The 16,496-nt window shown below is 43.7% G+C and overlaps 1 long non-coding RNA gene across 1 annotated transcript in view; it reads left to right on the forward strand.

The window, feature by feature from the left end:
• LOC131494397 (uncharacterized) overlaps positions 1-12,786 on the forward strand; it is a 74,387-nt gene extending 61,601 nt beyond the window's left edge. The window contains exon 6 of the long non-coding RNA XR_009253377.1: positions 12,166-12,786. This is a non-coding gene — a long non-coding RNA (uncharacterized LOC131494397). The remainder of the gene's footprint in view (positions 1-12,165) is intronic.
• Positions 12,787-16,496: the final 3,710 nt, after the last annotated feature.

The raw sequence follows: 16,496 nt of genomic DNA on the forward strand, positions 1-16,496 counted from the left end.
GGGTTACCCTAAGAACTCTAGGAGCAGGAATGAATCTAATTATGTACATACTTTACTCAAACCCAAGTGTGACTTTACAATGTGGAGAAAAGTGCCTTTCTTGTGTGGAATTTATTTTCTGTGGCTATAGGACCAGCCTCGCTGTATTTTATATCTGAGAGAGAAGAGAAGACAGAGCACTCTTTCAAATAATAGATAATATCCATCCCGTGTTTAAGAAATATTCTTAGGTTTGTATGCTAATATATCAGCAAGGAGTATGAAAAAAATGGGACATTTTTGGGGGCGCCTGGGTGGCTCAGTCAGTTGACTGACTTCGGCCCAGGTCATGATCTCACAGTTCGGGAGTTCAAGCCCCATGTCGGGGCTGACCGCTCAGAGCCTGGAGCCTGCTTCGGATTCTATGTCTCCCTCTCTCTCTCTGCCCCTCCCCTGCTCATACTCTGTCTCTCTTTGTCTCTCAAAAAATGAATAAATATTTTTTAAAGATGGGACATTTTACAAATGAATGAGTTTGGAAGGACATCCTAGCAAAGATGCGTAGAGGCTTTTCAGGAATAGGTTTTAGTGGGTAGATGTGACCTGGTGGGGTGACCACACCTCGCAGGCCCTCAGTTCTGCAGACTCAGAAACTTTATTTTTTGATCTTTCTTCACCCATGCATTTATCCACCCATCCATCTTTGTATCATCTATGCAGCCATCCAAACATCCATTCAGCGAATGTTTATTAAGTATCTGGTATGTGTTAGACATTGTGGTTGTACTGGGGACGCAATAGTGAACACGACAGTCAGGGTTTTACCTTGTGTATACATTCTTCTGGGGAGACAGACAAAAAAGCAAGTAATCAGACAAATTAATTTGCCTGTTTTCATCTGTACGGAAGGAAACAGGAAGCAAGTCAGAGGCTGAAGTAGAAAATAAAGGGTGGGGAGCTGAAGACACTTTGGCCCAGAGAGGTTAAGAACCTTAGTCAAGATCACATGATGGGAGGCGGAGAGCTGAGATTGGAGCCTGGCAGGCTGGCTTTGCATTCACACTCGAAACCACCACACTGCCTCATACAAAATCTCTGTGTCCGATTTCTCTTTTGTGAAGGAAGACCTGCATGTGTCCCCCAAACCCCTGCCCCAGGTTGCTGGTTCTTTTCTGCCCTTGTCCTTCTCACTGGTTGATGAGACCCATCCAGTTAACAGAATTTGTCCTGAGTTAATGCCCACCCCCACTACACGTCTTTAGCTTCACATCTCCCTGCCTACGATGTGCTTGATAATACCCTTCAGAAGTATCAAGGTCATCAAGAATAAGGGAAGCATAGATGACAGCTATATTTGTGGTGAGCCCAGCTTCACGTACAGAGTTGATGAATCACTGTGTTGTACGCTTGAAACTAATGTAATGTTGTGTGTCAACTACACTTCAGTAAACAACAAGGAAACCCTGAGAAACTGTCACAGAGGAGCCCAAGGAGACGTGACAACTAAATGCACTGTGGGGGCACCTGGGTGGCTCAGTTGGTTAAGCATCTGACTCCTGATCTCAGCTTAGGTCTTGATCTCAGTGTTGTGAGATCAAGCCCCACCTTGGACTCCATGCTGGGTGTGAAGCCTGCTTTAAAAACTACCATACTGAGGGTATCCTGGATGGGATCCTAGGACAGACACAGGGTCTTGGGTAAAACTAAGGAAATCTGAATAAAGCTATAGTCTTCAGTTAGTAATGTTTTAATATTGGTTAATTGTAACATATGTCCCATACTAATGTAACATGTTACGTGTAAGGCTGAGGTATATGAGAAGTCTGTTCAAGCTGCTCAATTTTTCTGTGCTTTAAAGATTTTTCTGTAATATAAAAGTGTTGTTAAAAATGAGGTCTATTTTCAAAAAAATTCCAGGTGGTTCTTGCTTCATAATGGGTATGAGAATCAAGTGTATCCTGCCCTATTTCCCCACAAACTGATGTTACCAGCTTTGTGGGCATTCATCATTCATTTCTCCATGCTGTAACATCTGATGTAGACACTTCACATCTTTGCACTGGGGAATTATGTTATATTTTATTTTAAGCTTTTTCAAAAATGTAATTAAGTAATCTCTACACCCCCTGTGGGGCTCAAACTCACGGCCCTGAGATCAAGACTCATACGTTCTTCTGATTGAGCCAGCCAGGCACCCCTTGTGTTATTTTTAAAATGAAATTATATCCACCTCTCTAGATCTCATTCAACAACAAATATGGAAATCTTTCCAAGTCAATATAATTCATTTTTTTAAACGTAATTCTTTTTAATAGGTGAATACTATTCTTCACACAGATGTACCACAAACACTACATCAATGGGCTTCCGTGATGTTTCCAAATTTTGCCACTATGAATGTTTTAATAAACATTCTGGTTCTATGGAATATCTTGCTTGGAAAAGGATTACTGGATCAGAGGGTATATTTTTATTGTTTTGCTTATTAAAATATACATACAGAATCAACACATTAAAATATAACATATATAAGTTGTACACCTTGCGGAAATTTTACAAACTGAATATCCCTGTATAACCAACACCTGGATCAAGAAATAGAAGATTACCAAGACCTTAAAAGCATGCTGCAAGGATCTATGTATTTTAAATTTTAATAGAATTGCTTGATTGCTTTCTAACTTTTTTAATGTTTATTTATTTTTGAGAGGGAGAGAAGGCACAAGAGGGAAGGGGCAGAGAGAGAGGGAGACACAGAATCTGAAGCAGGCTCCAGGCTCTGCGCTGTCAGCACAGAGCCCAACACAGGGCTCAAACTCACAAACCATGAGACCTTGACCTGAGCCAAAGTCGGCTGCTTAACTGACTGAGCCACCCAGGAGCTCCTAGATTGGTTTCTAAAAACCTTCACAATTCCCAGCAGACAACCGGGAACATCCTTTTCCCTCCCTGCACCGGGCTACAAGCTTGATCAAGCTTGGTGGCCTCAAGCTGCACTGTCTGAAGTAGGACACAGAGCCTGAAGGCCATTTGCGGTGGCCCGGGAATTGCTGTCTTTATCACTTTTTAACTTTTCTTGTATTTGTGAAACTGCATCACACTCCTTTGTATGCATTCCTCCTAGCAATTGGAACACTGTAAGCAATTGGTAAACCCTCAAGAAATATTGATGGAAGGGCACCTGGGTGGCTCAGTCAATTAAGTGTCTGACTCAACTTACGCTCAAGTCAAGATCTCACAATTTGGGGGTTCGAGCCCCACTTCCAGTTCTGTGCTGACAGCATACAGTATGCTTGAGATTCTCTCTCTGCACCTCCTCCCCTTGGCACATACACACTCTCTTTCTCTCTCTAAAAATAAATTAAAAAAATATATACATACGTATATATATACATACACACACACGTATATGTATTTGCTGATGGATTGTTAAAGTGATAAAAACATGTCCCTTCTTCTTCTCAAAGAATCTTCTAAAACTTTACCTTTAGGGTTTAGTAGTGGATGTTTTGTTCCATGCAGAGCAGAAAGAAGGTGGAATTTGCAACCAGAACACGTGAACGCAGGCTTCAGTTATGTGATATCTGGAGATCAATGTGCTCTCTGTGAGTCACAAATTGCTTAATACGTAATACAGAGAAGAAAAAGAAAACCACCAGCAATTATTCCTGCCTCACAATTATAAAAGTAAATTTCCAGAATGTATTCGAAAAGCTGTTTGGGGGCGCCTGGGTGGCTCAGTCGGTTAAGCGGCCGACTTCGGCTCAGGTCACGATCTTGCAGTCCGTGAGTTCGAGCCCCGCGTCGGGCTCTGTGCCGACGGCTCAGAGCCTGGAGCCTGCTTCAGATTCTGTGTCTCCCTCTCTCTCTGCCCCTCCCCCGTTCATGCTCTGTCTCTCTCTGTCTCAAAAATAAATAAAACGTTAAAAAAATTTAAAAAAAAAAAAAAAAGAAAAGCTGTTTGTACACTGACAAATGCTACTTATTTAATATAATATCTATTAGTCTTGATATATTTTTATTGATTATTAAAATACTTTACAAGGTTTATTTCTAATTCCACATTTAAACACATATTTTATTCCTTGAGCATATATTGCCTTGCTCTTCTTATTGATTTGAAAAGAAACTAAAAAATATTTTTCTTTGCTACTTTATTTTTTTTTTCTCTCTCTGTCTTAATGCAACTACCAGAAGAGGCTTCCAGAAGCTTACTACTTTTTTGTGGGCAGTGAAAGAGTTAAATTTCAGTGGCCTTCTGATTGGATTGAAGACAATGAGAACTGATGTCTCTGCCCAGCCCACCCACCCTTCTGGGCCCCCTTCTTCACCTTCTTCTGCCCATTACCTTCTTTGAAAGGCTGCTATCGTTCCTTAAGCTCTTTGACCTTGGGCTACAGTGGCTGCCTGTTCCTTCTTGCTGAGGCTCATCCCCCCCATACTTCAGTTATTCTCCTATTATATCATGATTTGTGATAATGTATGTGCTTGCTATATATATAGGTACAGAGTATTTACATGATGTTTTTACTTTTTTTAATTTTGATTGAGATATTTTACTTTTTTAAATTTTGATTGAGATATAATCAACATATAATAGTGTGTGAGTTTCGTCGTTGATCTGATACATTTATGTTTGCCACATGATTACCACTTTAGTGTTAGCTCATACCTCTGTCTGGTCGCATAATTATTTTTTTGCCAAGGACGTAATTTTTTTAATTTAAATCAGCTTACTTTTATAAACTTGCATACATCTGTACCATGATTTTGTCAATTCATTTTGAAAACTGTGTTTCACTGCTCTAAATGGGTAGTTCAGTTACTGCTAACTGTAAAGACAAGTAGTACAATAAAGATAAAATAACGTCATTGAATTCCAGCTAGATAGCATGACTAACTGCAGGCCTTGAGCCCTAAGACTGTTTTATGTTTAAAAAAAAAAAAAAAAAGTGGCAGGTGCCTGGCCGGCTGAGTCTGTAGAGCATGTGGATCTTGGATCTCTGGGGTCATGAGTTCTAGCCCCACGTTAAAGGTAGAGACTACTAAAAATAATCATTTAAAAATTAAAAATAGCAAGTGTTAGGAGTCTTAAAGGCAACTAATGGCTGAGGCTTCCTTCTGGAAGTCATCAAAAAAGGGTTAAAAGGAAAGTTAGAGTCTGTTGAGGCAGCCTACACAATGCAGCTGGGGCCAGGTGATGGTAGGGCCCCAATGCTGGGGCTCTGGGTAGATAGGAACTGGCTGGGAGTGCGAACCTTATAAGGCAAATCTAAATCTTAAAGGAAAAGGAAATGCTAAATGGTACACATCAGCTTAGAATCATTACTAAAGCGTAAGTGCACACACACAAAACCACAGCCCCAAGGCTGAATCAAAGGAGAAAATTAAACGACCCTTGTTGCCCCTGACTGCCGTGTAACTCTGTGAATCACTTCTTTAGAAAACAGGCACGAATGTTCCAATTAAAGCACCTTGCTAATCTGGTAGAGGACCATGATACAGATGTTCATGTAACCATTTCCCTATTTAGAATGAAAATGCCAGCCAGAAGAAACAAGCACGATTGATTTTAATATATGTCCAGCTTCTTACAGTATCTTTTGTCTTGTCACTCATTACCTTTCAAGGCCTTCAAGGGCAAGAGTTGAGCCTTCCTTAGTTGCTTTGAAACCCCTCCAAGCAAACAACGAAACGTCCTGCAGGCAGTGAGCCTGGATTGATACGGACTAGTGTGAACCAAAGTCTTTAAAAGTAAGTGAGAGGTAGCAGTCGAGTGGGAGGACTCCTATTTAGGTTTTCTTTACTCCCTCGGGTCATCCCAGGAGCACGAATGGCGAACAGCAAACAGCGTCTCTGCAGACAGAACATTCTAATCAAGCTCTCTGAATTAGAATGCTGGTTGGTATTTGGTGACTAGCATTCAGTCTTATGCATCAGCCTAAATTAAAGTGAAGGTCGTCAGGGCTCCCTTCCTCCCATTTGGTAAGAAAGTGACCTAGTTAAGTATAGGCAAACAAAAGCTGGAGGGCAAAAATCTCATCCTGTCACCTGTTTTTGTATGACCTTCAAGCTAAGAATGGTTTTTCTGTGCTTAAATGGTGGAAACAATAAAAACGTATTTTTTTTTAAATGTTTTATTTATTTTTGACAGAGAGAGAGAGAGAGAGAGAGAGAGAGACAGAGCATGAGCAGGGGAGGGAGACACAGAATCCAAAGCAGGCTCCAGGCTCTGAGCTGTCAGCCCAGAGCCTGACGCGGGGCTCGAACTCATGAACCACGAGATGGTGACCTGAGCTGAAGTCGGATGCTCAACCGACTGAGCCACCCAGGCGCCCCAATAAAAACGTATTTTTATGCATGACACATGAAATTATGTGAAATTCAGGTTACAGTGTCCAGGGTCAGTTTTATGGGAATATGACCACACTCATTCATTCATATATTGGCTTTGGATAGTCTCCTGCTACAATGGCAGAGAAGTTGTGATTAAGATAGTATGGCCTAAAGGGGCGCCTGGGCGGCTCAGTCGGTTGAGCATTCGACTTTGGCTCAGGTCATGATCTTACAGTTCATGAGTTCGAGCCCCGCATCAGGCTCTGTGCTAACAGCTCAGAGCCTGGAGCCTGCCTTGGATTCTGTGTCTCCCTCTTTCTCTGCCTCTCCCCCAGTCACGCTTTGTCTCTCCTCTCTCAAAAATAAACATTAAAAAAAAAAAAAAGATAGTATGGCCTATGAAGCCTCAACCATCTACTCTCTGATTCTTTACAGTAAAAGTTTGTGGCACTGACCTAGACCATTAGTTTCTATATTGGCTGCACATTGGAATCATTTGAGAAACCTAAAAAATACTGATGGTACTGATGCTTGGTCTGATTCTGATTAATTGGTCTAGAAACTGGGACTTTTTAAAAAAAAAATTTTTTTTAACATTTATTTATTTTTGAGACAGAGACAGAGCATGAACGGGGGAGGGTCAGAGAGAGGGAGACACAGAATCTGAAACAGGCTCCAGGCTCTGAGCTTTCAGCACAGAGCCTGATGCGGGGCTCGAACCCACGGACCGTGAGATCATGACCTGAGCCGAAGTCGGCCGCTTAACCGACTGAGCCACCCAGGCGCCCCTAGAAACTGGGACTTTTAAGAACTGTCCAAGGGGTTAGAATGTGCAGCCAAGTTCAACAACACCTGACCTGGACTAGTGCTTCTCAGACTAATATGATATGAATCACCTGGGATCTGGTTAAAGCACAGGTTCTGATGTAGTAGTCCTGGGAAAGGCCTGAGATCCTGTATTTTTAACAAGCTCCCTCGTAGTGCAAGGCTGCTAGTCCCCCGATACTGCTTCGAGTAACAAGGTCCTAGTCTAGTTTCTCCCAGAAAGAAAGGGGGGAAAAAAACCCAACCCTTTCCATGTGTCTTTTATCTTCCCTTAAATATAAGTTAAAAGATGCCACAGAACAAAAATGGCTTATCTCACAGATTTCTTAACCAACCTCAGTAGATGGGAAATTCACCCTGTAAACTGAAAGGGATTTTGATCCTTTCCCAAAAAATAAATGGCCTTGAATACCTGCCTTCACATCGATCTATTAAGACTTCCCATTTTCACTGAAGCAGTGAAAGAATGATTACAGCTTTCTCCTTTCACCCTCCTGTTCCTAGGAGAAAGGTTTTAAAGAGTGTGTATAAAGAAATCCTCTGTTGGTTAATGGCCTTGAAATTGTGTGTGGATTAACAATTAGTCTGAGTCCAGTGACTGGAGGAACAGCTCCCCGACTGGCTGGAGTTGAACTTTAGGAATTAACTGGTGGAATAGAATGTCTTTCCGGGCATGGAATGTTCTGGAATCTTAGTTGCCCAGAGTCATTTGAAACCCCTCTGGGGTAAAATTGAAGGAGACACTATGAAATCCCGTGAAGACATTTATCCCTAACTTTTCCACTCTCTGCTATGAAGAGGATTAAGAATTTCAGAATCCCTTTCCCTTATTTTATTGTTAAGTTGGTGGACATATCCTTTTAAACACTTTGCTTACCAATTGCTGAGGGTTTATCACCCTAAACCTGTTTATTGTCGGGATCTACTTAATCTTCTGAAATACAAATATGCTTGGACGATAAATGTTAATATGATGGTGATGAGTTCTATGGAAAAAAGTTCCACTTCCTAGTTCCTGGTCTCTGAAGTGAAAAGCCATCGCAAGGAAACTATTTTATGGCAGCCCTCATCTGCATAGGAGAAGTCTTCTTTCCCTAAGTGTCAGAGGTCTGCTTTTGAGATGACTGTGACCTGACAGAGACTGAAACTTTGATGACTCAATCCCATATTCCACCCTGCAACTGAACGCCCACCCATACAGAATGAAGACCCCAGGATGCCTTAAAGTTATGGCAGTTAATGCGACACGGGGAGGAAGCAGCTCAGCTAGAAACACCCCTGAATTAGCCCGCATCCAAGCAGGTGTCAGTCTCTTTAGATACACCCTGCCCCGCCCCCCCCTTCTCCACCCCCAGCCCCTGCTGTTTTTAGAATTTCTTGAATCAGATAAAGGAAAACAATAGTGAGGAGAAGCAGAAGTTTCAAAAAATGTGTTCTGTGGTTTTATTGAGATATAATTCACATGCCATAAAGTTCACCCATTTCGAGTGCACCACCCAGTGGCATTTGGTACACTTACAGAGTTGTACAACCATCAGCACCACTGTCATCACCCTCGAAAAAACCCTGTGTCCATGAGCAGTCACTCCCCATTTCCGTCCTCTCTCCAGCCCTGGCAACCACCAATCTACTTCCTGGCTCAATGGAAGAGGAAGAGGAAGAAGGTTTTTGTAGCCAGAATCCTGGGTGCTAGGTTCAAAGTGTGGGACCCTCAGCTAGCTCTTTTCCTACTTCACGTCTATGGGCGTCAGTTTCCTCAGCTGCCAGATGGGTGGTTCTCAGTCTTGGCTGCCATTAGAATCAGTTGGGGAACTTCGAAGAAACGCCGATGCTCAGGCCCTACCCCTAGAGATCCTGATTCACTAGGTCTGGGGTGGGGGCTTAGGCACATGAAATTTTTTTTTAACGTTTATTTATTTTTGAAAGAAAAAGAGAGACAAAGAGGCAGCGTGAGCAGGGAAGGGGCAGGGAGAGAGGGAGACACAGAACTCCGAGTGGGCTCCAGGCTCTGAGCTGTCAGCACAGAGCCAGACTCGCGGCTCAAACTCACGAGCCATGAGATCATGACCTGAGCCGAAGTTGGACACTTAACCGACTGAGCCACCCAGGTGCCCCAGGCAAGGGACATTTTTTAAAGTTCTGTAAGGCACATTTATTCCAAGGCCTTGCTATCAAAACGTGGTCCTGGGACCAGCTGGGAGCTTATTGGAATGCAGACTCCCAGGCCCCTTCCCAGACCCACTGAATCAGTACGTGGGCATTAACAAGACCCCAGGTGATTTGTGTGCACAGTCCAGTGCAGAGAGCTCTGCTCCGGCATCCCATCCAGCTCTAACAGTTTGCAGCTTTGTGATCCCTGCTCCTGCCTTCGTGGGCCACCAGGTGATTTTAGTGATCGGTTCCCACAAACCAGAGTTTACCCTGAGCTGGAAAATTGGCTCTTCGTTTGCTTGCTGAACAGGATATAGGAATATGCCATTGGCAAAGCCTTACAAGAAGTTTGTTCAGTGATAGTTAATTACACAGTAATTTGGAAGAACATCAAGTCATTTTAAAGTTGTTTTATCTACTGTCCAGAAGCAAAGAATGGTATTTAGGTCTCCACCTGTTGCCAATTTAGTATTCTGTACTTAGCAGACATCATGTGTCAGGCAAGCCGTCAGTTTTCATTTAAGGCTGTGCAAGCAGGGGCGCCTGGGTGACTCGGTCGGTTGAGTGTCCGACTTTGGCTCAGGTCATGATCTCATGGCTTGTGAGTTCGAGCCCCGCATCAGGCTCTGTGCTGACAGCTCAGAGCCTGGAGCCTGTTTCATATTCTGGGTCTTCCTTTGTCTCTCTCTGCCCTCTCCCACTCATGCTGTCTCTCTCTGTCTCTCAAAAATAAATAAACATTAAAAAAAATGTAAAGCTGTGTAAGCAGAGTTTCTCAGCTATGGCTGTCCATTTGAATCGCCTGGGGAACTTTTAAAACTCCAGACAGCCAGGCTCCCCAACCCAGACCAAATAAGCCAGAATCTTGGGAGTTTTTATTTTTATTTTTTTAATGTTTATCTATTTAGAGAGGGAGAGAGTGTGTGTGCATGAGCAGGGATGGGGCAGAGAGAGAGGGAGAGAAAAAATCCGAAGCAGGCTCCACACTGTCAGCACCGAGCCCCACGTGGGACTCGAACTCATAAAACCTCGAGATCATGACCTGAGCTGAAACCAAGAGCTGGATGTTTAACCGACAACCACCCAGGTGCCCCAGAATCTTGGTAGTTTTATTTAAAACTCTCCAGGTGATATCATTACCCTGTTCAGGATGTACTGAAAACTCCTGGTTTTGTCCCTTCTTAAGGTGTAAGGCTGTTTCGAACACATTATCTTTGGTCTGTTCAGTACCCGTGTGCTGAACATCTTCATGTCTCAAGCCCCACCAGTAGGACTTGAGGGAAGGAGCCTACCTGTCCCAAAGACGGAGAATGCAACCACCTTGATGGTTTGCTTGACCAAGCCTCTGACAGTGGTAACCCTGACACTTTGTATTGTTTCTCCAGGGTTCCATGTGCAGGAGAGAATCTGCACTGTCAGTCTCGGGAAGTAGATCATTTAGATATACGGGTTTGACTCTTTTGGTCCTCACGTCCGTGACGACAGCACTAAAAAGTTAATCAGTCAAAAGATAGGTACTGAAAATGGTGCCCAGCATGAAAGGGAGAGGCTGGAAGAAGAGGCCTCTAGGATCTGACCGATGAAATAAGGCATCCATAAACGGGACAGTTAGCAAGCAGTACATGGAAAAATGCAGTCAAGGGTCCAGTTTGTGGTAAAATCATCAAGGACTGCAGAAATTCAGAGGCTGTGAAATCAGTGCCTCTGGAATAAGACGGAGAAGCGGCATAGCAAAAATAGCTCACAGAGGGGCGACTGACTGGCTCAGTTGGTAGAGCGTTTGACTCTTGATCTCGGGGTCATGAGTTCAAGTCCCGTGTCTAGAGTAACGCTTAAGTGGAAAAAAAACAAGATGGCTCATGGAGGGAGTGAGGACGGTGTTCTTAGACTATATATTGCCTAGCATACTATTGGTTACATTTACTATGAGCCAGGCATTGTGCTAAATGATTCCCCTGTATAGTTTTTTCTACTCCTCTCAACAACATAAGGTAAGATACTGTAGAGGATGAGACTGAGGCAGAGAGAAGTTTAACTTGCCCAGGGTCACGCTGAACCTGGTCTATATGATTCCCAAGGCCATGCACTCCACCATACCATATGTGTGCCAGCAGGCAGATTCCTAACATTACATATGTATTATCTCATTTAATCCTCAAGATAAGAATGCTTGCTGGTAGGCAGCCCCGGTATTCTCAAGTTCTAGAAAAGGAAATTTGGACACAGAGAAGTTAGGTAGCTAGCCTGAGGTCTAGGGTTACCAGATAAACTGCAGAACAGCTAGTTAAATTTGATAAATAACATAACGGTTTAGTATAAACATTTCGTGGGATGTACTTATACTAGAAAGTATTCATTGTATATCGGACAAATTCAAATGAGTCTCCTGTTGACATTTGTTTGTTTTTGCTAAATCTGGCAAGCCTCCTGAGGTCACGTTGCTGGCGGGTGACAAAGCAAGATTTGGATCAAGTGGTCAGACTCTAGGGTCCACACTTTGAACCACCGCGTTGCGGTGCGGCAGAGTGGGTTAGCGTGCACGGGAGGAAGGGAGCAGACTTGCCTGCTTGGCTCCGAGGTGAGGCTGAGGGGGGAGTGAGAAAGAAGCGCAGTGGATTTTTCCACCTCTCCCTCACCTCCTGCCTGTGCTCTCCTGCTGCTGCTGCTGTCCCCACCTGCTGGTGGTACAAGAGTTCAGGGAACTGGGCAATGCAGCCTTTGCTAATAAATGCTTGGTTCCGATGCCAAATCCAGAAGGAAAAGGAAAACCGGGAAAAAAATAAGAGAGAGAGAAGGAGAGGGGGAGAGAGGTAGAGAGATGGTATGAGATTCTGCAGGCACTGTCACGCTCACCCCTCCCTTTTTAAATCACAGAGCCACCCGTGAGGATACATGCCTACGCCTGGAAAGCGTCACAGCAATGTGTGGCCGAGGCACAGAGGTGGCAGTTACGTGACCGTCTGATGGACCACTATTGACCAGGGAGCTCTGTCAGGGAGCCTTCTGGACAGTCAGCTGACAGAGACCCAGGGCCATGGGCCGGGAGTGGGGCTTAGGCCAGGAGGCCTGAGAAAAGTGGGACATCTCCAGGGTAGATGCTGAGTTCAGCAACAACAACACGTACCACCTAGGCAGTCTGGCTCATCACCATGAGCGGCAGGAAGCTGCAGCTGCAAAAACGAACTTTTCTAGTTCGTAGTGAAAGGGGGTGAGCACTTGTGTCATGGGACATCAAATATATCACAAACACGAGAGCTTAATGGGGCCAGTGTGATACTCAGGAAGAGGCAATAAAAATTGGTAAGAAGGTCGGCAGAAGCAGATAAACTATTCCCTGTTGCGGAGGAACAGGAATTCATAAAAGAATCCACTGGGTATAAACTCACATTTCTGTTTGAGAAAGCAGCGCATTATGTTGTAGAGTTTGTATTTAGGAGTGTTTTAAAAATTATGTTTATTTCTTCTTGTCGTTTTCCGGAGACCTGAGTTAAAGAACCCCATGAGATAGGGTATCTGTGAGCATGACCGAAATGGCTGAGTTGTGGCCCAGAGATGCCAAGCATTGGCCGTTTAGAGCTCTTTTCAAGACTGTCTTGAGAATTTATTGACCAGTCACCTTCCTCCCAGTCTGTCTGTCCTCTGGCAATTCCTGCATACTGCCGCTAGAATTTAGAGGTAAATCCTGGATGGTTTAGATTGCTATCAATTGCGTAAAAGAGAAAGTTGCGAAAGTTCAATGCCTTTTGTAATCTCTTTCCAAACCGCTTTCCAAATTTGTTCAAGATCTGTTTCTCCCAGTACAGGCTACATCTATCTCGCCCTTGTGGATTTTCTGGTTCAGACCGTGCAAGGTTCTCTGGTTCCATCTCTTTTCCAGACCCTAACTCACACTCTTCAGGACAATAGCCAATTGATCACCAGACATTTTTGGACCTCCACACCTTAGAACGTGCTGTTCCTTCCATCTGTCCTCCAGTGGTATGCTGGAGCTGGCTCTTGTCGGCTCAGGCACATCTCTGGTCCCAACTCTGCTCAGTGGCATCCTGTTGGTACCCTGAAATCTGCCACAGTAGGAGAATGTACACCGTGGAAATTAGCAAATCCTACTCGTCAGGGCTTCCCCCCTCCCCCCACCACCCTTGGAGTTCCGGTTGTTAAACATTCACTAGCACACTGCCGTCACCTCCTGCTCTCTGCCTGGAAGATTCCTACTTATTCTCCAAGAGAGAGTGCTTCTCTGTGAAGCTTTATTTGACTCCCACAGAGAAACAGGGAGAAGAAAGCAACCCCTCTGTGCTGAGCCTCTGGGCTGGGTGCTTTACATACATAATTGTCATGTCTTTACTAAAGCAGTTGTATCATATTATAATTATTGGTGATTGCCTCCTTGGTAAGTGCTAAGTGTAAGGATTGCAGTCTATATTGATCTGTAAAATTCCAGGGACCTTGAAAGTATCTTTTATAAATAGTGTGTTCTTAGTGAACGTCAAGTATTTAATTAAGCAAACACTGGGAGGAAAAATTGGATTGCTTTGTTTCTTCTGTCTCTGTTCTGCCAAAGAGTACCCCCTCACACCACAATCAAAGCTGAATATTTGACCAACGTCTTCTGCTGGGTGACTTTTTAAAATTTACAATAAACAAATTTATACAAAGGTATCACTAAGTATAATACTTGTGGCATGTTTATAAATGTAGAAGGGGCTGTAGGAACTGGTATATAAAGATGGAAATTTTAGGGGCACCTGGCTGGCTCAGACAGAGCATGTGACTCTTGATCTCGGGGTTGTGAGTTCGAGCCCCACATTGGGTGTAGAGATTACTTAAAAATAAACTCTTTTAAAAAAGATGGGGGGGCGCCTGGGTGGCTCAGTCGGTTGAGCGTCCGACTTCAGCTCAGGTCACGATCTCGCGGTCCGTGAGTTCGAGCCCCGCGTCGGGCTCTGTGCTGACCGCTCCGAGCCTGGAGCCTGCTTCAGATTCTGTGTCTCCCTCTTTCTCTGCCCTTCCTCTGCTCATGCTCTATCCCTCTCTGTCTCTCAAAAACAAACAAACAAACAAACAAACAGAATATTAAAAAAAGATGGAAATTTTAGGTCTATGGGAAGCAGGTGGGGAAGGCATTTTTGGTCAGAGGTGCTTTTTAGTGACCTCTCTTATTAAATCTGTGGGGGTAAAAGACATGCTTAGCATCATACCTGGCCTGAAATATGGACTTTATAGGTAGCTACCACCGCCACCTCCACCCTCATCATCATCATCATCATCTTCTTCTTCTTCTTCTTCTTCATCATCATCATCATCATCATCATCATCATCATCGAATATTCCTGAGGAACAGAGCTAGGCAGAGCTAAGAAGCCATTTGATTGACCTGGAGCCCTGTGTGGAAGCTTGCAAACTCCTTGTTTTGCCCTCTCATTTTCCCTTAAATTTATTAAAGCATCGAAACATTGTGAAGAAAGCTTTTTTTCTTGTGGCGGTTAGGATGCTTTGTACATACGCCTCACCGCCCCCGCCCCCCCCCCCCCCCCAGCCTGCCAGTGGGAGAAGCAAGCGGTAAATGCTACTTTGATCTGATCTGAATAGATGGAGTAAAACGATTGGCTGAAAGGACCTTCCCTGTAATTTATTCAAGCCAACTTAGCCAAAAGCTAGGATGTAGATGAAAGATTATGTCACATCGTCCTTACGAGAGCAAACAGTCTATGCAGAAGCAGCAGTAAAGTTTGCCCGCTGTATTCTGATCTTATTGCTACAGGAATACGTATTTTGCAGTAACAGTGAAGTACTCTGATCTTACCACTCATCGGTCTCTGTCCAAAGGCCAGAGAGTTGCAGCAGTAAAATCAGAACAGAGACAGTTGTGGGTTACGAAGGGGGTTTCGTGGAAGAGATGAGACCTGCAGCAGAGGGAGGGATAAATTACGAAGGATGTCCTGAGGGAAGAAAGTTAACTGGGGTAAATATTTAGAATCGCATTTCCTGCTCTGTGCTTTTACAAAAACGGCATTTGGCGAAAAGCATTCTAAGACCAAAGAAGGTTGGGAAATGGTGCATATATCCACCTTGGGTTACGCTATGTATCATATGCTCTGGGAACACCTGAAGTGAAGAACCCTGATCAGTTCTGTTTAATCTGTTTCCCAGCTGTGCTTGATAGGGGCATCTCCTTTTGGGGAATACCTATTAACATCTTCGAGAATGTTCAAGTACCATCGGGCCTCAATTGGGACACACTAATTTACAGGATGATGTTTCTGAAAACTAGCATTTATCTATGCCTTTTTTGAGACCTCAAAAGAGTCCGTCTCATCCTCAGTTCACACTACCTTATGATCACAATTTCAACAGGGCTTCTCTTGTATTTTATCTTTCCCCTTTATCCCCAACCCCCCACTCCCCACCTTAAGTACGCACGTTCGTGTGTTTATTATCTTCCTTAAATATGCCTTTATCTTGATTAAAACAGAGAGGGGGGGCAAACCATAAGAGACTCTTGGAACAAACTCAGGGTTGCTGGAGGGGAGGTGGGGGGCGATGGGTTAAATGGGTGATGGGCACGAAAGGAGGCACTTCTGGGGATGAGCAGTGGGTAGCATATGTAAGAGATGAATCATTGGGTTCTACTCCTGAAGCCAAGAGTTCACTGTATGTTAACTAACTTGAATTTAAATTTAAAAAAATGTACCTTTATCTCATACAAGATAGTGTTTTGTGCATATGTGCTTTATGTTTTATTTTTTCGTCTATTTTTCTCTCACCCAGTACTGTGTTTTAAAGAGCTAAGATTGTTGTCCATTCATCTCATTTGCTGTCTCACCTGCCACACAGGATTCCACAGTATGCAGCCCACCTACTTACTCATCCATCCCTCCCCTAATAGACACCAAGTTTGATGGCGTTGGGGAGTGGGACACCAGAACAGAGAGAATAGTCATGTCTCCTAGATAAATAGTTTGAAAAGTTCTCTTCTATTAAATAATGAAATAACCTGGCCAATTTTGGCAAGCTGACCTAATCAAGTCCTGGTCATTTTGAAGAGCGAATTTCAGAAGAAATAGCCTTCAAATAATTTTCTAGAGCAGGCAGGGACTGAAGATCACTTGGTTCAGATTGTCCACATCTGCCATCCAAAACTTTCAACTTTATGCAGTTTTCAAGATTGAGCCCTTAACCTTAAATATGACTGTTGAAAATAAAAC

Source organism: Neofelis nebulosa, chromosome 14 (genome assembly GCF_028018385.1).
Source record: "Neofelis nebulosa isolate mNeoNeb1 chromosome 14, mNeoNeb1.pri, whole genome shotgun sequence".
Lineage (NCBI taxonomy): Eukaryota > Metazoa > Chordata > Mammalia > Carnivora > Felidae > Neofelis > Neofelis nebulosa.